The sequence below is a fragment of the Schistocerca americana genome, chromosome 1 (genome assembly GCF_021461395.2).
Source record: "Schistocerca americana isolate TAMUIC-IGC-003095 chromosome 1, iqSchAmer2.1, whole genome shotgun sequence".
NCBI classification, from domain to species: domain Eukaryota; kingdom Metazoa; phylum Arthropoda; class Insecta; order Orthoptera; family Acrididae; genus Schistocerca; species Schistocerca americana.
In genome coordinates, this window is record NC_060119.1 from 610,906,521 (window position 1) to 610,928,982 (window position 22,462).

Sequence of the window (22,462 nt, forward strand, 5' to 3'; positions counted from 1 at the left end):
GAAAATGGAATGAAAGTGTTTGAGACATGCAGTCAGCCAAATGGATGACCGATCAACTATGCAATTCTGCGTTTGACTCTAGGACGTAAGAAAAAAGCAAAGACTACGGATTTATGGAAGACAGCAGAAATCACGCCGGAACAACAAAGCTCTAGGGCATAACGCGTACTCTTCTTGAAGATGTTTTTATCCAGCAGTGGACGCGAAAGACTGACGATGACTAATATAGTAGAATATGATATGATAATGATGTAATTCTTTAGTTTGGAACTATTGAAAAAAAATTGAGACTTATGCTCTTGAATTCCTGCACTTAATACATACTAAAATTAACTGCTTGTTGTAACAACTACGTAGGAATAAATTTTTATCGGCGGGTGCAACGGAACGTAACATTCTTGAAAACATCCCCGAGTAATGGCCCCGTGCTCACTCTGTGCTCCCTGATGCACAGCCATCTAAGTCAGAAGTTGTCTGAGTAGGCTGGATATGGGATAATAAATCTGTATCACTGTAACTAATGTAATGTTGCTAATACTATGTCGGTCTTCAGAAGACAAAATGTTTCTTGAAGCCAAGAGACTATGACACTTTCGATTTAACTTACCCTGAGGTGGAAAATCCTTAAGCGCTAGAAACGTGTGTAATGCTTTGATTTCTTCGGTGACGTTGACGAGCGAACGTGGCGTCGAAGTCCGTTGCCGGAAAGGCAGGTTGAACTCTTTTTTTGCGAGCAAACATTTGTTAGCTGAGCGTGGGACAGAGAAGACCGGGTACGAGAGCGTCAGATGGTCCACGTTGCGAGCTTTGGCGCTGGTAATGTAAACTTTCATTGTTCTTGTGCGTGTTTCGAAAGGCCTTCAGCATACCTACTCTTTTATACAAGTGTGTGCTCGTCGAGTTCCCCGACGATACGAGAATACTAGCGCTACGTACTTGTCATAAGCAGCTTTACGGCAGTGGCGTTGGGCTATGTTGCCAAACTATGACATGTTTCGTGCGCCCATTATTTTCCTTAATCATCTATATTACTTCTGTTAATTATCACTCAAAATTAAAAGCACATTTTGGCCTATTCATTGACGTGTGTTCAGGTCCACACTGACGTTTCTTCGGTTATTCTTTCTTTGTAGGGTATCTTCAAATCTCTGTATTTGGAATCCTCATTGCCTTTTATAATTTGACGTACAATTTATTGATTTACATCAGAACGTTAGGCGACATCTCTAACCCAAGTCAATAATTTTCTGTTACAACATGGTTTTTTTGTGAGCTGTGTACATTTATGCACAAGTACAAGAATGTGTCTTCTTACAGCAATTGAAGTAACTCTGTCGCTGTACGACTCTGCGGAATGTAGAACAGGCAGATCGTTGTCCATAATCACAGGCCCTGCATGAAAGATTTTCAGTTCCAAGGCATAAATCCGTCATTAATTCAGGTAAGTCTGTTATTTTGGAAGAATAAGCTCATTGCAGTCAGGTAATGCAGAACTCAAGTCAGATTACGTTCTATATGACATGTATTTAATTGATTTTCCTGTATATTAATTTCAATACAATTAAGAGCAGTAACTTACAGGAATGAGACGGTTCGAGAGGGGGGGGGGGGGGGGAGAGGAGCAAATGAATAGAGAGGGGTGAGGAGGAATCGTGTGCATGTATGTGACACACCCATAAACGGGCGACCCGTAGGTAAAAAGCTAGTACTTTTGATGCGGCCGGCTACGAATTCCTCTACTGTGCCAGCCTCATCATCTCAGAGTAGCACTTGCAAACTAAGTACCCAACTGTTTCTGGATATATTCCAATCTCCGTCTCCTTCTGCAGTTTTTACCCTCTACACCTCCCACTAGTATCATGGCTATCATTCCCCAGTGTCTTAACTAATAAAAATCATATTGCCCCTTCTCCTTGTCAGTGCTTTCCACATATTCCTTTCCTCTCCGATTCTGCACAGAACCGCCTCATTCCTTACCTTATGAGTCTACCTAATTCTCAACAATCGCCTGTAACACCACATCTCAAATGCTTCGATTCTCTTCTGTTCCGGTTTTCCCACAGTCCACGTTTCACTACCACACAATGCTGTGCTCCGAACGTTTTTATTTATCTGTTAAATGAAAGTACCACCATTGGGAATCTCCTTGCTCTGAGATATTACCCATGCTGTCCTGAAATTTTTCTATTGTTTTCTTTTTTTGCGCAAAATATTCAATCTCGCTTTGAAAGAGTCGTCATAAAGCTGTTTTTGATAGATGACGAAGCACCGCATACAAGCAGCTGGCAGTACCGGCTGGGACGGGGACTCTGCGCTAATACTGGTGGCGGAGCACGCAGCGCCGTGGTGGGCGGTCAGACGGCAGGGATTGCCTGGGTTCAGCGGCTTAGGGGGCGGACGGCTTCGGCAATTTGCAGCGCCATCAAAAGGCGCATTTATGCACGAGAGATGCGACGGTTCTGCTGCTCCGCTGGTCGCCCAACTTGCCCTCACGACTTCCGCGAACGAGGCAAACGCTCGGTCAGCCACGGGGAATCTGTGCGCCTTTGGCTGCCAGTCGAAATACCGAGACAGAGGCTGTCATCGACCGTCTCTGAATTTGCATCCGGAACTACTCAACTTAGATGCCGTGTGCCTGCCTTTCTGCGCCAAAGCTCGTGAGAAGCTCCTTAACATTTCTTTCGTTAAATTTCACGAAATTTACGTAGGCGTTATTGTTTTTGTATAGCTTATTAACAGATGCACGTAATGTGTGAGTCTGCACAAAACAGAGATGCTAAGAACATGAATTGGTATTGCACTGAAGAGCACGATCAAGTTTAAATGTTTTAAATGTGTGTGAGATCTTATGGGACACTATTTAACCTGTATTATCCTAAGGACAAACAAACACACACACACACACCCATGCCCGAGGGAGGACTCGAACCTCCGCCGGGACCAGCCGCACAGTCCATGACTGCAGCGCCTGAGACCGCGCGGCTAATCGCGCGCGGCCACCAAAAAGTGCTGCAACACGACGTGGCATGGACTTGACTAATTTCTGAGGTAGTGCTGGAGAGAACTCACGTTATGGATCCTGCAGGGCTGTCCATAAATCCTTAAGAGTACGAGAGGGTGGAGATCTCTTCTGAACTGCACGATGCAAGGCATCCCCGATATGTTCAATAATATTCATGTCTGGGGAGTTTTGTGGCCATCGGAAGTGTTTAAACTCGTGTTCCAGGAGCCTAACTGTAGCACTTCTGGACGTATGGGGTGGCGCATTGCCCTGCTGGAATTGCCCAAGTCCGTCGGAATGCGCAATGGACATGAATGGATGCAGGTGATGCTTACGTACGTGTGACCTGTCAGAATGGTATCTAGAGGTATCGGGGGTACCATATCACTCCACACCATTACAGAGCCTCCACCAACTTGAACAGGCACCTGCTGACACGCAGGATCCATGAATTCATGAGGTTGTCTCTATACCCGTACACGTCCAACCACTCTATACAATTTGAAACAAGACTCGTTCGACCAGGCAGCATCTTTCCAGTCGTCAGCAGTCCAATGTCGGTGTTGACGGGCACAGGCGAGGCGTGAAGCTTTGTGTCGTGCAGTCATGAAGGGTAAGCGAGTGGGCCTTCGACTCCGAAAGCCCACGTTGATGATGTTCCGTTGAACAGTTCGTACACGGACACTTGCTGATGGACCAACGTTGAAATCTACAGCATTTCTTTCATGTTTTATTACCGTCACCGCTTACTGAGCTCTCGTTTGCACCAGACGTACTTCTATCTCTGTCGCCGTCTGTAGCTGCATATAAATGGCGAAAAGTAACATGTTAATACCTTGAGTATGTCAGACTGAGAAGTTTGTGGCTTTCGAACGTTAACCGCACGACTCATTGACATGTCGGTTTGATTACCAATACATATCTCAGAAACACACGCAGACAAAAGAAAAAAAGAAAACCAGAAACATGTTAAGCGAAAAGGAGGAAGGAATTTTATTAAGGTCCCGTAAATGACAAGATCAGTAGAGATGAAGTATCGGACAAGAATAGTGAAGGAAATCGTAATTATCTTTTTTATTTCTGTATAGAAACCACTGCGGTGTTCGCCATAAATGAATTAGCGAAATAACGATAAACGTAGATTGGATGACCGAGTGTCGATCTGACCCACCGTCCGCCCAAATACTGCCTTATAACTGCAAATCCTCACAGACTTCCCCTCCGTTTGAGAGATGTGGTGACATTACTGGAATCTAGGCCCAGAAGTAAAATAATTGCCATATAAAGAGTAATGACTGGCCTTTATGCCAGCATCTCCAGTCTGAGATTACTCTCAGGAAAAGGAAATGTAATGGAACTTCGACTGAGCTCAGCTGCGTTACGAAACATAATAACTGTAGTGTACACTAGAATGGTGACAGATTTTCCCAGTATTGTGACGCTTTGAAAATACACAAAGGCTTACCAGAGGCACCGCATGAGTTTTGTATTGCAGCGAATATATTAAACGGACGCTGGAGATGAAATTACGGAAGTGGTTGTCTTACATATACTGCATGATTGGTAATTTGTTCAATGTCGAATTAGAAACACGCCACGAAGGACTGTACCAGACGCTGATGCAATTACGGCTTCATGTAGTTAAACTGGAGAAGCCTGGGTTTGGATGACGAGTTGAACATCCTGATTTATGCCCCGTTTCTTCGTCTCAATACCTTACTAGAATATACTGTTAATAATAGCTAGTTAGTTAGATGATTAAGTAGTAAGTTATATGGTTTGATAGAAAGTTAGTTCAGTGTTCCATATATCATATTCGTGATAATCGTTATGATGTAGTACGTTTCATTTGAAAAAATTATTGCGATTCTTTTTTTTTCTTTTTAGAAATTTCCACAATTTGAGTGTAAATTTTTCATTTATTTCACGTAATCATGATTTCGGCTTTATAGGCATTCTTATTGGCATGTTGAACCGAAAATTAATAAACCGTAAATACCACACAGCGCAGAGCGTACAAAGAAGTGGTAGTCATTAGTGTCTGGAAACATCACTTATAAGTTACCATATATCTGACCTGTCTACGTGACATGCAACGGTCGAACGTAATGTTTACAAATACAGAGTGACTTCTTGTTCCTATGTCTTGCATTGTGTGATATACACGCTTTAATAATTTTCAGTTCTATAAGCAATTGAGAATAGCTGTAAAGCCGAAAACATGACTGTGTGAAATAAATGAATAACTTACAGTCAAATGCTGAAAATTTCTTTCTAACGGTTCTAGATGACTGTAGTCTTTCCCGAAGGAAAAATAATTCATTGCGGAAACAGATTATGTGTACTTATATGCTGCCCATTTACAGTTTTGTAAATCACTAATTATTAATACTGAAGGATTACTCCATGCTATAAAGGACACTGTTAAGAAACAATGATGTTAATGTGCATTGGGACACCAACTGATTTGTAGAACGGTTTTTCCATCGAATACTGTATTGATGAGTACTTCTATTAGTTTCCAACTTCAGTGCAATTAACAATACATTTCATGAAGGAATAAACGAACTGAGAGGCTGTGTTTAATGTTTCCAGTTGTTGGTTGAAATGGCTCTGAGCAATATGAGACTTAACTTCTGAGGTCATCAGTCCCCTAGAACTTAGAACTACTTAAACCTAACTAACCTAAGGACATCACACACATCCATGCCCGAGGCAGGATTCGAACCTGCGACTGTAGCGGTCGCGCGGTTCCAGACTGTAGCGCCTAGAACCGCTCGGCCACTTTCCAGTTGTTGAAACAGATGCCTACTGGATTAATGTGTGTGAATTCCACGTGTGACACTGTTCACGTCGTTTTTGTCCAACTGAGGAGTTGCTCAGTTACCCTATAATATTATTCCATACGTCATTGGTGATGGAGAATATGTAAAACACGTTAACTTACTGGTTTCCATGTCAACAAAGTTAGGAATAGTTCATGTGACAAAAGTAACAATCTTAAAGTTTTACCACGTCTACTGTACGGTGCTTCGAATCTAAGTTTTCACCAATACACAATATTCGCGGAAGGGTTCCACTTCTGCCACGTTGAACGATCCCCGTCAGTCTTCGTCCCATTCTTGCAGGATCTTTTTCCGGCCGCAGCGGTGTCGGAGATTTGATGTGTTACCGGATTCCCAATATTCACGGTGTTCATGCGAAATGGTCGTACGGAAAAATGCTCATTTCATAGCTACGTCGGAGATGCTGTGTCCCATCGCTCGTGCGCCGACTATAACACCGCGTACAAACTTACTTAAATCTTGATAACCTGTCATTGTAGCAGCAGTAATCGATCTAACAACTGCGCCAGACACTTGTTGCCTTATATAGGCGTTGCCGACAGCAGCGCCGTATTCTGCCTGTTTACATATCTCTGTATTTGAATATGGAAGCCTATACCAGTTTCTTTGGCGCTACAGTGAAAGTGTTGCACTCTACCCCGCCAACGGCGAGATGCACGGTTCATGGGTGAAGGGCGAGGGGCGGGGGGAAGGTTTAGTGCTTGCAGCTCTCGACGTGCTGAGAAAACACAGCTCCTGCCATACAGAGCCCGGCTGTACATTTTTACGTTTGGCCGCGCGGGCCGGAGTGCAGGGGCGGCAGCAAGGCGTGACGCGCCGTTAGGAGTGGCCCGCGCTGAGAGCAGAAGCTTGTCGATGCACGTGTGTGGCGCAGGGCAGGGGGCAGGGAGCAGGCAGGCGGGCGGCCTGCAGCCCAGCTGCCGGCTGCCGGCAGGTCGATGCCGCCGCCGGCTCTGCCTGCCACCAGCCAGCCTTCACAAACACTCCACACTCGCCGGTACATACCGAGGACACAGTTCGGCTTAATGGCGACGGCATTATAGCTGAGTAAGCTTGGAATTTCCGAAATACACTACTGTTACCGATGTGAAAAATCAAGGAGCTCTACACTGAGGTGACAAAAGTTATGAGATTGCTCCTAATACGGTGTCTTTTTCCAGACTTAGTGGAGCAGCCTGATGTGGCACTGAGTCAACAACTCGTTGGAACTCCCTTGCAGAAATATTGAGCCATAATGCCTCTATAGCAGTCGGTGATACGCCCTGCTAAACCCGCAGGACAGGACAGGTATAATAAATTGTGGAAAGGGGCCAAATTAAGGGGCTGTCAGTTACACTCGAAAATACAACTTTATTATTTGATCAAATATTACAAGAGCGCAAAAATCTTTTTAAACACATAGCTTTAATCTTTGGGACTTAATTTCCGGTTGAAAGCCACTTTAATTTAAAAATGGCTGAAGGCCAATAACTTAAAACGCAAGCATAATCAGAAATTTAAAAGACAAGCCTTACCTTAAAACAGTTCTTTAGTTAGGCTGAAGTAAACAAGTTAAATTTAAATCGGCTGAAGGCCGAACACTTAAAACTCCAAAACATTTTTTTAATACCAAAGTCCTTACGTAAAACAGTTCTTTAATTTAGGCTCATGGCCTTAAGAACAAACAACTGGAACGCAAACCGGCTGAAGGCTTAAGACTTAAAAATTCAAAATTTTTTAAAAAGGCCCAAGGGCTTACGTGAAACAGTACTTTAAACCAGACTGAAGGCTATAAGAGTAAATCAACTCTAATTTAAAACACAAAACCGGCTAGAAGCCATACAAGTACCAACAACAAGAACAAATTAAAAAGATATTGCAGTACACACGGCGCCCAGACGTTCAAGGGTCGGCCTGTAATTCAAACACTAACGCTAGCATAGGTGAGACAGGCAGTCGGGCCAACCATTCACAATCCGACGACAAGCCAACCGACCGACAGTCAGCGGACTTACCAACAAGATAACTTCCACTCCACCCGACCAGGGCACAGCAGGGAGTTCAACGGAACAACGTAGAAGATATTGGCGCCCACAACCAATCATACATGGAGCTTTCAAACTACACACTGTGCTGGACAGTGTCAACACAGTGAGGAAACTACACATCGTGAAATTTATTTCAACGGCCAGGGCAGGTAACCAGAACGTTAACGGCCACAAGGCAGAAGATTCCGCTGGTGCACTTCAGTTCAAATAACCAAATACAGTGAACCTCCACAAGAGGGTGGCTAGAATTTTCCAACTTGAAAACCACGTTGTTGCTCGCGGGAATATCCCAACAGCCGACAACGAACTCCAAACGACACAATGTGAACAGTCTTTACTTGCTGGTAGGTTAAATCAAAACTCAACTTTCGTGTCCAGGGTCGGTGAGCATTGGACCTCGTAGCAATGGGAACAGCGCCACACTCTCCGACACCGCGTAGAGACCGCCAGCGGCCCCGGCCAAACTACGTCCTGCGGAGAATTCCTCGCTGCTCCACGCCAACCGACCGACCACTCAGAGCCAGTACGCCGGCAACATTTAAAATAAGTTGTCCATCAAAATCACGCAAACTACACACAGTTTCACGAACACTTCACGAAGAGCTAGACAATAGTAACGGCAGTGACTGTACGATAACGGGGATGAATCACGAGTCGGCACACACAGCCGACCCATAAGCGATCGCCGGCCAAATACACGTCGTCCGGCGAGACGACCGAACGACGACCAACCAAAGTCGTCGCCACTCAAATCACGTGTGTCGGCAACCGTCGGGCGAGTCATGGCGGTCCAGACCTCACTTCTGCCACGCTCCGACTGAACTTGTGCCGCGTGCCAACTGAAACACTGCCAGGTCCCAACTAACTGCTGGCGCGTTACAACTGACTCGTCGACACACGACGACCGGGAAGTAATCGCAGTCCAGCAAAGATAATACGGCAGGGCTTATATCGATAAGTGCTGCAGCTGCCGCTCACTGCCAGGCAAGGCAGCAACTCAGTGACACCTGTAATATAAATTAACATAATGAGGTGTCAGAACGGTCAAAACAGGGTGTTAAGTAATAGATGTCACGAATACGAGCCACGCACGGCTCAGTCGGTAATTGCGGAAGTGTTGCCGATGCGGGATTTGTGCACTGACCTCTACATTAGGTCCCATAAATGTACGATGGGATTAAACTGGGCGATCTGAGTGACCAAATCATTCGCTCGAATTGTCCACAATGTACTTCAACCTAACCGCGAATAGTTGAGCACCGGTAACATTGTGGATTGTCACCCATAGACATTCCGCCCTTAGTTGGGAACATGAAGTCCATGAATGACACCAAATGGTCTCCACATAGCCGAACATAAGCATTTGCTGTCAATTTTCGGTTCAGTTGGACCAGAGGATCCCGACCAATCCATGTATACACAGTCCACTCCATTACTGAGCCTTTACCAGCTTGCACAGTGCCTTGTTGACAACTTGGGTCAATGTCTTCTTGAGGTCTACATCTACATCTACATTTATACTCCGCAAGCCACCCAACGGTGTGTGGCAGAGGGCACTTTACGTGCCACGGTCATTACCTCCCTTTCCTGTTCCAGTCGCGTATGGTTCGCGGGAAGAACGACTGTCTGAAAGCCTCCGTACGCGCTCGAATCTCTCTAATTTTACATTCGTGATCTCCTCGGGAGGTATAAGTAGGGGGAAGCAATATATTCGATACCTCATCCAGAAACGCACCCTCTCGAAACCGGGCGAGCAAGCTACAGCGCGATGCAGAGCGCCTCTCTTGCAGAGTCTGCTACTTGAGTTTGCTAAACATCTCCGTAACGCTATCAAGGTTACCAAATAACCCTGTGACGAAACGCGCCGCTCTTCTTTGGATCTTCTCTATCTCCTCCGTCAACCCGATCTGGTACGGATCCCACACTGATGAGCAATACTCAAGTGTAGGTCTAACGAGTGTTTTGTAAGCCACCTCCTTTGTTGATCGACTGCATTTTCTAAGGACTCTCCCAATGAACCTCAACCTGGCACCCGCCTTACCAACAATTAATTTTATATGATCATTCCACTTGAAATCGTTCCGCACACATACTCCCAGATATTTTACAGAAGTAACTGCTACCAGTGTTTGTTCCGCTATCATATAATCATACAATAAAGGATCCTTCTTTCTATGTATTCGCAATACATTACATTTGTCTATGTTAAGGGTCAATTGCCACTCCCTGCACCAAGTGCCTATCCGCTGCAGATCTTCCTGCATTTCGCTACAATTTTCTAATGCTGCAACTTCTCTGTATACTACAGCATCATCCGCGAAAAGCCGCATGGAACTACCGACACTATCTACTAGGTCATTTATATATATTGTAAAAAGCAATGGTCCCATAACACTCCCCTGTGGCACGCCAGAGGTTTCTTTAACGTCTGTAGACGTCTCCCCATTGATAACAACATGCTGTGTTCTGTTTCCTAAAAACTCTTCAATCCAGCCACACAGCTGGTCTGATATTCCGTAGGCTCTTACTTTGTTCATCGGGCGACAGTGCGGAACTGTATCGAACGCCTTCCGAAAGTCAAGGAAAATAGCATCTACCTGGGAGCCTGTATCTAATATTTTCTGGTTCTCTTTTTTTTTTTTTTTTTGGTCATCAGTCTACCGACTGGTTTGATGCGGCCCGCCAAAAATTCCTTTCCTGTGCTAACCTCTTCATCTCAGAGTAGCACTTGCAACCTACGTCCTCAATTATTTGCTTGACGTATTCCAATCTCTGTATTCCTGTACAGTTTTTGCCCTCTGCAGCTCCTTCTAGTACCATGGAAGTCATTCCCTCATGTCTTAGCAGATGTCCTATCATCCTGTCCCTTCTCCTTATCAGTGTTTTCCACATATTCCTTTCCTCTCCGATTCTGCGTAGAACCTCCTCATTCCTTAGCTTATCAGTCCACCTAATTTTCAACATTCGTCTATAGCACCACATCTCAAATGCTTCGATTTTCTTCTGTTCCGGTTTTCCCATAGTCCATGTTTCACTACCAAACAATGCTGTACTCCAGACGTACATCCTCAGAAATTTCTTCCTCAAATTAAGGCCGGTATTTGATATTAATAGACTCCTCCTGGCCAGAAATGCCTTTCTTGCCATAGCGAGTCTGCTTTTGATGTCCTCCTTGCTCCGGCCGTCATTGGTTATTTTACTGCCTAGGTAGCAGAATTCCTTAAATTCATTGACTTCGTGACCATCAATCCTGATGTTAAGTTTCTCGCTGTTCTCATTTCTACTACTTCTAATTACCTTCGTCTTTCTCCGATTTACTCTCAAACCATACTGTGTACTCATTAGACTGTTCATTCCGTTCAGCAGACTATTTAATTCTTCTTCACTTTCACTCAGGACAGCGATGTCATCAGCTAATCGTATCATTGATATCCTTTCACCTTGTATTTTAATTCCACTCCTGAACCTTTCTTTTAATTCCATCATTGCTTCCTCGATGTACTGATTGAAGAGTAGGGGCGAAAGGCTACAGCCTTGTCTTACACCTTTCTTAATACGAGCACTTCGTTCTTGATCGTCCACTCTTATTATTCCCTCTTGGTTGTTGTACATATTGTATATGACCCGTCTCTCCCTATAGCTTACCCCTACTTTTTTCAGAATCTCGAACAGCTTGCACCATTTTATATTGTCGAACGCTTTTTCCAGGTCGACAAATCCTATGAAAGTGTCTTGATTTTTCTTTAGCCTTGCTTCCATTATTAGCCGTAACGTCAGAATTGCCTCTCTCGTCCCTTTACTTTTCCTAAAGCCAAACTGATCGTCACCTAGCGCATTCTCAATTTTCTTTTCAATTCTTCTGTATATTATTCTTGTAAGCAGCTTAATGCGTGAGCTGTTAAGCTGATTGTGCGATAATTCTCGCACTTGTCAGCTCTTGCCGTCTTCGGAATTGTGTGGATGATGCTTTCCCGAAAGTCAGATGGTATGTCGCCAGACTCATATATTCTACACACCAACGTGAATAGTCGTTTTGTTGCCACTTCCCCCAACGAGTTTAGAAATTCTGATGGAATGTTATCTATCCCTTCTGCCTTATTTGACCGTAAGTCCTCCAAAGCTCTTTTAAATTCCGATTGTAATACTGGATCCCCTATGTCTTCTAAATCGACTCCTGTTTCTTCTTCTATCACATCAGACAAATCTTCACCCTTATAGAGGTTTTCAATGTATTCTTTCCACCTATTTGCTCTCTCGTCTGCATTTAACAGTGGAATTCCCGTTGCACTCTTAATGTTACCACCGTTGCTTTTAATGTCAGCAAAGGTCGTTTTGACTTTCCTGTATGCTGAGTCTGTCCTTCCGACAATCATATCTTTTTCGATGTCTTCACATTTTTCCTGCAGCCATTTCGTGTTAGCTTCCCTGCACTTCCTATTTATTTCATTCCTCAGCGACTTGTATTTCTGTATTCCTGATTTTCCCGGAACATGTTTGTACTTCCTCCTTTCATCAATCAACTGAAGTATTTCTTCTGTTACCCATGGTTTCTTCGCAGCTACCTTCTTTGTACCTACGTTTTCCTTCCCAACTTCTGTGATGGCCCTTTTTAGAGATGTCCATTCCTCTTCAACTGTACTGCCTACTGCGCTATTCCTTATTGCTGTATCTATAGCGTTAGAGAACTTCAAACGTCATTCCTTAGTACTTCCGTATCCCTCTTCTTTGCGTATTGATTCTTCCTGACTAATGTCTTGAACTTCAGCCTACTCTTCATCACTACTATATTGTGATCAGAGTCTATATCTGCCCCTGGGTACGCCTTACAATCCAGTATCTGATTTCGGAATCTCTGTCTGACCATGATGTAATCTAATTGAAATCTTCCCGTATCTCCCGGCCTTTTCCAAGTATACCTCCTGCTCTTGTGATTCTTGAATAGGGTATTCGCTATCACTAGCTGAAACTTGTTACAGAACTCAGTTAGTCTTTCTCCTCTTTCATTCCTTGTCGCAAGCCCATATTCTCCTGTAACCTTTTATTCTACTCCTTCCCCTACAACTGCATTCCAGTCGCCCATGACTATTAGATTTTCGTCCTCCTTTACATACTGCATTAACCTTTCAATATCCTTATACACTTTCTCTATCTGCTCATCTTCAGTTTGCGACGTCGGCATGTATACCTGAACTATCGTTGTCGGTGTTGGTCTGCTGTCGATTCTGATTAGAACAACCTGGTCACTGAACTGTTCACAGTAACACACCCTCTGCCCTACCTTCCTATTCATAACGAATCCTACACCTGTTATACCATTTTCTGCTGCTGTTGATATTACCCGATACTCATCTGACCAGAAATCCTTGTCTTCCTTCCACTTCACTTCACTGACCCCTACTATATCTAGATTGAGCCTTTGTATTTCCCTTTTCAGATTTTCTAGTTTCCCTACCACGTTCAAGCTTCTGACATTCCACGCCCCGACTCGTAGAACGTTATCCTTTCGTAGATTATTCAATCTTTTCCTCATGGTAACCTCCCCCTTGGCAGTCCCCTCCCGGAGATCCGAATGGGGGACTATTCCGGAATCTTTTGTCAATGGAGAGATCATCATGACACTTCTTCAAATACAGGCCACATGTCCTGTGGATACACGTTACGTGTCTTTAATGCAGTGGTTTCCATGTCGTTGATCATTGCTGATTCTTCCGCCTTTAGGGGCAATTTCCCACCCCTAGGACAAGAGAGTGCCCTGAACCTCTATCCGCTCCTCCGCCCTCTTTGACAAGGCCGTTGGCAGAATGAGGCTGACTTCTTATGCCGGAAGTCTTCGGCCGCCAATGCTGATTATTTATCAAAATTTAGGCAGTGGCGGGGATCGAACCCGGGACCGAAGACTTCTTGATTATGAATCAAAGACGCTACCCCCAGACCGCGGGTCTCATGAACAAATAAAGCGAGTTGGGTTTCACACGATCGCTGTTTCCGGAATCCATGTTGATTCCTACAGGTCTGCGTCATACTGGAAGACTGCCATCAGCTCTTACCAACTGACCAGGCCAAGGTTTCCCAGTAGTCAGCCGATATGGTCAGGAGCCCAGGAGAGGCTCGCGTCGGGCCGCGCGGGATTAGCCGAGCGGTCTTGGGGCGCTGCAGTCATGGACTGTGCTGCTGGTTCCCGGCGGTGGCTCGAGTTCTCCCTCGGGTATGGGTGTGTGTGTTTGTCCTTAGGGAAATTTAGGTTAAGTAATGTGTAAGTTTAGGGACTGATGACCTTAGCAGTTAAGTCCCATAAGATTTCACACACATTTGAACATTTGAACATTTGCTCGCATCGGTGGCCTACTGTCATAGCCTATTAACGCTATATTTCGCCGCACCGCCATAGTAGGCAGGTTCCTCCTACATTCCATATTAATTTCTGCACCGTGTTGCTTGTCTGTTTGCACTGACAACTCTGACGCCTCTAATCTCGGTCGTTAAGTGATGGCAGTTGGGCACTTCACACCTGAAATTTGGTAGTCGCGCCACACTCTTTACACCGAGGATTCCCTAACGATTTCCGAAATGGACTGTCCTATTCGTGTTGGTCCAACTACCATTCCGTATTCAAACACTGTTAATTCCCGTCGTGTGGCCATAAGCACGTCGGAAAGGTTTTCCAATGACTCTGCTGAGTACAAATAAAACCGCTGCCAATGACCTGGCTTTTATACCTTGTGTAGCGAGACTATCTGTATATCTGCATATCGCTATCTCATGATTTTAGTCACCTTGGCGTAATAATGTACTATTAAAGGAAACTGAACCTCTCCTGTGTCTGGCAGTACTCTTTTGCGATAACGATTTCATAGGCGACTGTACGTGAATTAACAAACTTCTCTCAGTCTCGGATTCACCATAAAATAAAACACCGGCAACCACTTTGCAAAATGCTGTGTATGTGTGAGGTTGACTGACGAGAGTTGACTGTCGAGACTTGAGAGGTTTACATGAAATCCGTCCACATCCTTTCAGTCAAGTCCAGTAATTACCAGTCACCCAAGCAATACGTCATAAAATCTGCTCCGTCAGTGAGAAGTGGTAAATGCAAACAACGGGCAACTGAACAATAATGTATTTATGTGCCAGCTCGATATTCATATAGTAATGCATAAATTAAATCTGTAATGAGCAAATAATATTGAAATATTGAGTCTGTGTTCACTGGTTCACAGAGATATCCCATTGCTGAATAATTAGACCCTTGCAATACAATCTAGACTCACCCCAAACCCTGTTAACCTTAGTTCAACTGGACGAATTACAGCGACTGGGCCTCAGTCGTCTTATCGAGAAACCACATCCACTGAACAGGGCCTGCTGTGGATTTGAGACAGAAACTCGTCTACGACGTAAAATATAATGAATTATTAACAGTTTCCCTACCACCGAAGCTGTGAATTATGCTCACCGTGGGCCGAAATGGCGCTGCTGACGTGCTGCTGGCTCTGCCACCATCGCAGCTCGAACACTCGATGTCTGTGCAGGACTCCGGAAATCATCGCAAACAGTGGAGTAGGTCAGACAACACACAAGGCTGAACGTGTGGCTGAAGTCCACAGGGTCAAGTTCAACCTCTACCCACGAAGCCCAGAGGCCGAATTCATCCTTCACAGTGGGCTCTTACAGATTCACGCCAATGCACGTCAGTCCACCGTTAATAAGAAAAAAAGTGCGGAGACCGCAGCTCCATCGCCCTCTGTCACCGAAAATTTCCCCAAGACAATGCGTCTTCAAACATATCCAATGGACATTTGGAATCCATCCCCACCTTTAAAAAACTGGCTGCTCTCCAATGCGGCTTTCTTGCTTTTTCCACTAGCCTCGCTACAGAGGTGCTAATAATTTAAAGAATTTATAGTAATAGAGTTACGAGGCTAACCCGGTTATCCATTATTAAGCCTACATTGTTCTTATCGGAAGTGGCTGATGGCTATCAGCAAAGGCGCTTCCAAAAATCACCAGAATGCGGTTTCACCCCCACCATGAGAAAGCTGTGCAGGGCAGAGTTTCGACCTGTCCCGTGTCATAAAAATGCACAGTACCCTGTGTGGCTCGTCATTACCTCGACGCCACAAGCAAGACCAAGCTCTTCATAAAGAACCATCTTGTTTGTAACCGCTTTCCTCTGGTTTTCCAGTCACCCTCGCAAATCCACTGTGCTGTCTGATTCCCTCAAACTGGATACTTAGGATAATAAGTTAGTCAACACCAGGTTAGAGGGAAAAAGGAATCATGCTGTCTAAAGTAGTACGTCCATTCGCTGCAGTTATGAATCTTGACACCGTGAATTGTTTTGCTAGAGCGCTTCTTTAATGTTCTAGTTAAAAATGTGAATGAAAAACGAAAGAGCAAGCAACCAGGCTTGCTACCTGTCAACTTTGGCAGGGATAGTCTTCGACTGTCGATCCTCAGGAATCTGGGTCTTTCACTCGTTCACTTTTGCTTTCTTCTGCAAGGATGGTTTAGGGACTTCGACTCTGACCAGTAATCAGAACGTCCCAAGTTAGACACCAGGCGTTGCTAAAATTTTGTATAAAAAGCATCAGCATTTGGGCAACAGACTTCCGCTATAAGGAGTGACCCTCATCCTGCAACGGCCTTCTCAGAGAGGCAGAGTGGTGGAAAGAGGCTCACGTCACCCTATTGGCTTGACGTAGGAAACTGCTCATAATAGCCAGAAACACCAGCAAAGATCAACAGCATGATAATTCAGAAGGTAACTGAAACCACTGCATTGAAGAAAGGCAATGTATATGCACAGGGCACGTGAATTGTAACCAAAATAAGACGGTCCAAATTGTTTTATCTATTTATTGTTAATGAAGCGTTTCACCCTTGTGTGAAATCTTCAGAGTAATGTAAGAAGTTATGTAGTGACCCAACATCCGTCTTTTAATTTCTGCATATGGCATTAAGATAAAAATTACACGGAAACATCGTCCTATTCATATAATCTTATATCTCTGTGCCATATGCTAACTTTAAAGGACGGACGATGGCTCCCCTCATTACTTCTTACGTTAATCAGAAGATGCCCCATGAGGGCGAAACCCGTCATTGTCAATAAATAATTAAAACAATTTGCAACCATGACTGTCGTATTTCAAGAAATTCATAAGCGATTGCTGTACCAGGCGTCCAGTATGGAATGGAACCAATTTTACTTGAAAGGGGGTTTGGTGATGATAAAAAAGGAGTCTTATTACAATACTAGCACAAAGGAAAAACCGAGTATCAGTCAAAATTATTCTTTGGAGAGGTCACCGAGCAATAGGCCTTGCTGCATTCCCTTATTCCATAGGGAAAAAGGAAATATCTCCCACCACACGTACTAAGGTCGCATTGAATTTCAATTTAATTGAGAAAAGTTAAGCCTGATCTTACAGCGGGTATGCTGAGCCGCAGATAGGCACAAAAAAACGACTGTCAACAAGTAAGCTTTCGGTCAAAAAGGCTTTCATCGGAATTAGGCACCACACACACACACACACACACACACACACACACACACACACACAAACACACACACACACATATTCACGAAAAAGCAGCTCACACACACGTGACCACGGTGGATTCCACAGCAAACGATTGTGGTCATGTGTATGTGAGTTGCGTTTGCGTATTCTCACAATATTTTCATTATTGCATCCTGGGTTTTCCAATATTTGACTAAGCCTTATTTTTTACAGTGATGTGGGAATGGACAAATACAATCGCAAAACGCATGTGATTCGATATGACGCATAAATTTATTCACATTCATGGAACATGTGTAGCATTGTCTCAACAATACGGGTGACCGTCAAGGAGATAGGGGGTGATTTATTTCGAAGCTTAAGTCTATAACAAAATCTTTAGCTTAGTACATGAAATGATTTCCATTTGACATGAGGGAACTGCCTTAAGCACTCATCTTATGCCGCTGTTGTTTCTTGACCACATACACAAAATGAGGATTAAAATACACAGGAGAGCACACGAAAAATTGGGGTGCTACATTAAGTATGGGAGTCAGCAGGAATGTTTACACAGGACATTTGGTTCAATTGGCTCTGAGCACTATGGGACTAAACTTCTGAGGTCATCAGTCCCCTAGAACTTAGAACTACTTAAACCTAACTAACCTATGGACATCACACACATCCATGCCCGAGGCAGGATTCGAACCTGCGACCGTAGCGGTCGCGTGGTTCCAGACTGCAGCGCCTAGAACCGCTCGGCCACACCGGCCGGCTTTACACAGGACAAATTAGTATCATGCAGATAGGATGGGAGGCATAAACAGACATAGGAAAGCAAAGGGGGAAAACCCGTGGTAGCAAACATCGATAAAGTTAACGAAATTCAGTTCACATGTTAAAAGTATTGCGTACAGGTATTCGTTATGCTCGGGGACTCGAGTTCTTTCTGATAAAAGGGTTGCTAATCGAAAGGCGCTAGTCTGTTGCCACGTGGTCTACAGTATTTCACATAGGCGGGGCTTGAATTTACTCAGCATATCGTTTCCAAATAAAAAAAAAAAAAGAATTACTTTCGGCATTTGAGTCAAAGAAATTTCGCTCACGGCGCTCAAAAGAACCATTTACATTAAGGAAGTACTATAGACTTTTCAGAGACGCTTAGAGTACGTGCCGAACTCTCTATAGCGGTCCAGTCCACTCCCTTTGCAAAGAGATAGGGTTAAATAAAATTAAAACTACTGTTCCAATCACAGATTGAGGTTGCTTATACAATTACGAGTTTGATGACAGTAGCCACTGGGCTGCACACTAATCTATTAAAAATACGACGAATTTGATTCGCTTGGTTAGGCATTAAAAATAATTTTCTCACGCCATATGTAACCACAGATAGCTTGCCTGAATACAGGGCTATGGTGCGGCAGGAGAAATTTCTGAATTCGTTAATAAGTTAATTCAAAAATCCCTCAAAATAGCGTAGAAATGCAGAAGATCCAGTGGTCGATGGTTTAAAAAATCCACACACAGGCGACGGTTGCGCGGAGGACACCCACCTCTCCGGCGGTCAGACGCTTGGCGCAGCCACAGTAGTGGTGGGCCGAACTGCCTCTCGGCTGAAAGTCTAAGCGACCTTTGGAATTCCCATCCCAGCCTCATGTTGGCAGCAGGGATCTTTTGCTGTCGGAGGACGCATACAGTGCGCGAGGACCTGATAGTATAAAACTGCTCAGTCACCCGCTTTCCCTTTGCTCGTGGCAGTGTTTGATAGGTCAGTTCGTAGCGGTACATTGTAGACTTTACTCGTGACCACCAGTGGTGCTACAGTGTACACCACTTTGTGTTGCATGTGTTGGATTCCACAGCCGTGGCACCAAACAGCCACCATTACGCTCGGTTCTGATCAAGTTGTTCGCTGCGGAACGCTCATAGCAAAGCCGACCGTGCTTAAAGTGTATCTATTCGGTTTGGTCGGCGAGGGATCAGCCTCCAGCTTTTAACAACGTTAATTCGGTAGTCTTTTTTGTGCTGTCCTTGTCTGTTTGCTCGCAACGTGTTTACACTCATAGCTCTTTACTGTAACAGGTGCAGTTTGACGAGCTGCATCACAACTCTCTCTAGCGACTGGAACAGTTGTTATCTTTGTTCGTTTTTGTTCCATTCCATGTAATTGTGGCTTGACCCACAAGAAATCTACAGATTATTTTGTCCGAAATTGTGGACTAACTAGTTACCATCCATTTGTATCGAACCTGCCTTTCATTTCAATGTGTTCACGAGAATACATCTGTTTCTATTTTAGCAGTCTGTTACTGGTCTGTAGTCTCCCCTTGTTGTGTTTATTAACCAATTAACTTCAATCAGCAATCGATATCCATGCAGTTACTGAAAAAGAAACCGACGCCATGACGGTCCGGCGAGCAGCATATCATCAGGTGAGGTTCTTCTAATCTGATGGTAGGGAGGACGGTGACAGTCAGAGAACATTTCTTTCTTATTTTTCCGATCCCTCCGAAACCAAAAGAAACGAGCAAGCTACAAGGATCAAGTATCACTAAAAGACACATTCGTGAAGGATGACAAGGCTGCTCTGCCATCGGAATTTCGTTGTCGCTAAGACTTCCTATTAACACTCCATTTACTCAACCACGTTTCGTGAAGGAAGGAAGGTAGAATAGAATTTAACGCCCTGTCGACAGTGAGGTCACTAGAGATGGAGCACTAGTCCTTTCAAAGGAACCATTCAAGTGTTTACCTTAAGCGATTTATGCAACCCTTGGGATCTAAAACTGGATGGCCAGAGGGGGATTTGAACCGCCGTTTTTAGAATGAGAACCCAGTGTGACAATAACTGCAGAGTCCCACTCGGTTATACCCATTTTGTGATACAACTAGGAACCACAAGTGATCGCTGCCTAAACCTTCAAGTCTAGCAACAGCTGAACTTGAACATCTCAGCCGGATTTAATCCAAGTTCATATTCCAGTAGCAGACTTATAGAGGACGCAGTGTCTCGTTCCAGCAGATCTTTGAGAGCCTCCACTATCGCAGTGTCCTCCGTGACTTCTTTAGGGTGGTGGAGGATGACGGCCAATCCCTAAGAAATACAACAGGACAACCAGCAGCTTGCAGAAAAACGCAGGAGATCATTGAACTAGCCTCGAAGCCAGGTCAGAAATAAACCCTAATAAACATTTCCAGGCCTCAACACGGAGAAAAAGAGAAGAGAAACTTCCTTATCGCCACAGCTTGCGAACAACTAAGGCAGGACTTTATATTGGAGATTTTTATTTAACAATGAAATTCGCCAAACAGACGTGCAATTGATAAGTTGTTTTATTTAATTTTCTCTACCAGTTTTGGTAATTCATTACGCCGTCTTCAGCCCCATGTACACCTCTCCAAAATAATCGATATCGGAATGCTGAAGCCATATCTTTCTGGATGTTGTGAATTCTCAAGTACTTCTTTCGAAGACATGACTACAACTGAGGGGGTAGCTGCAGCGCAACAAAACAACATATTTTTTCCTGGTTTTGGTATTCAATCTTCTGCCTGCTTTAATGCGGTATGCCACAGATTCCTCGCCTGTGTCAACCTCTTCATCACAGTGTAGCATTTGCAACCTACGTCCTAAATTATTTGCTGGATTCTTCAATAAAGTTCTTCAGGGTATCAGACCGCATCGTCATAATTTAAAATGCGCCAACGTTAGTTTCGACGTCAAATCCCTATTCACGAATGTCCCAGTGTCAGATACTGTGAACATCCTAGAAGAACGCGTGGCACCTGATATATGTGAGCTTGTGCGCCACTGTCTGACGACCACCTATTTCAAGTGGAGAGGTCAATTTTATGAACAAACTGACGGTGTAGCTATGGGCTCACCCCTATCGCCTATCGCAGCAGAAATTTTCATGGAGGCATTTGAGGAAACAGCCCTCCAGTCCGCACCATTACGCCCAAATTGTTGGCTTCGCTATGTCGATGATACTTTCGTCATCTGGCCCCACGGAGAAGAGGAGTTACAGAACTTCCACAAGCACCTTAACCAACAGCATAGGAAAATTCAGTTTACAATGGAAACAGAGAAGAATGGGGTGCTGCCTTTTCTCGACGTGGAAGTTTATCGAAAACCTGATGGTAAACTTGGCCACAAAGTGTACAGGAAACCAACCAATACGGACAGGTACCTTCACGCCTCCTCCCACCATCACCCCACGCAGAAGAAGTCCGCCCTGCACACGCTAACGAAGAGAGCGTACAGGATAAGCGACGAAGAACATCTGAAGACAGAACTTGAACGCCTCAGGTCCATCTTCGGAACTAATGGCTATGGGAAGCAGATGATAGACAGCACCATGTCGACAAGGGAGAAGATTAATAGGGAAGAGGAGAAGGAGGCACAGATCATTGCTGTGTTACCATATGTAGAAGGGGTCACCGAACGTATTGGCAAGATTCTACGAAAAGCCGACATCAAACCAATTTTCCGAAGCAGAAACAAAATGTCAGACATGCTCGGTTCTACCAAGGATGCAGTTGACAAACTACACACAGCTGGCGTGTATGAAATTGGTTGTGCGTGTGGATTAGTCTACATAGGTGAGACGGGACGTCCGATTAGCACAAGGCTCTCGGAACATGAAAGATATATCCGCCTGAAACAACACACTAAGTCAGCAGTGGCGGAACACCGAGACAAGTGCGGGAAACCAATATTTTTTCAAGAAGCCCGCGTCCTGGCGAAACAACCTCTCACTTTCAAAAGAAAGATTAGAGAGGCGATAGAAATAGCCAAAAGACCCGCCAACATGAATAGAGAGGACGGGTACAAGCTTCCGAGGTCTTGGCTGCCTGCAATAGCAGGGCTACGGAGCGGCGGCAGAGCCGTGGCGGCCCATGCAGACACGCGGAGAGCCGCAGTGGTCGCGAGCGCACAGAGCAATGGGACGCCGCAGCCGGCTTCTGGACAGCATGGAAACAGTGTGACGTCACAGCCATCACCTGTTCGCTATTCGTCCGTCTCCTCCAATGGGGTGGATTAATATAAAGACCAATAGAAAACAGCTATTTCAGCCA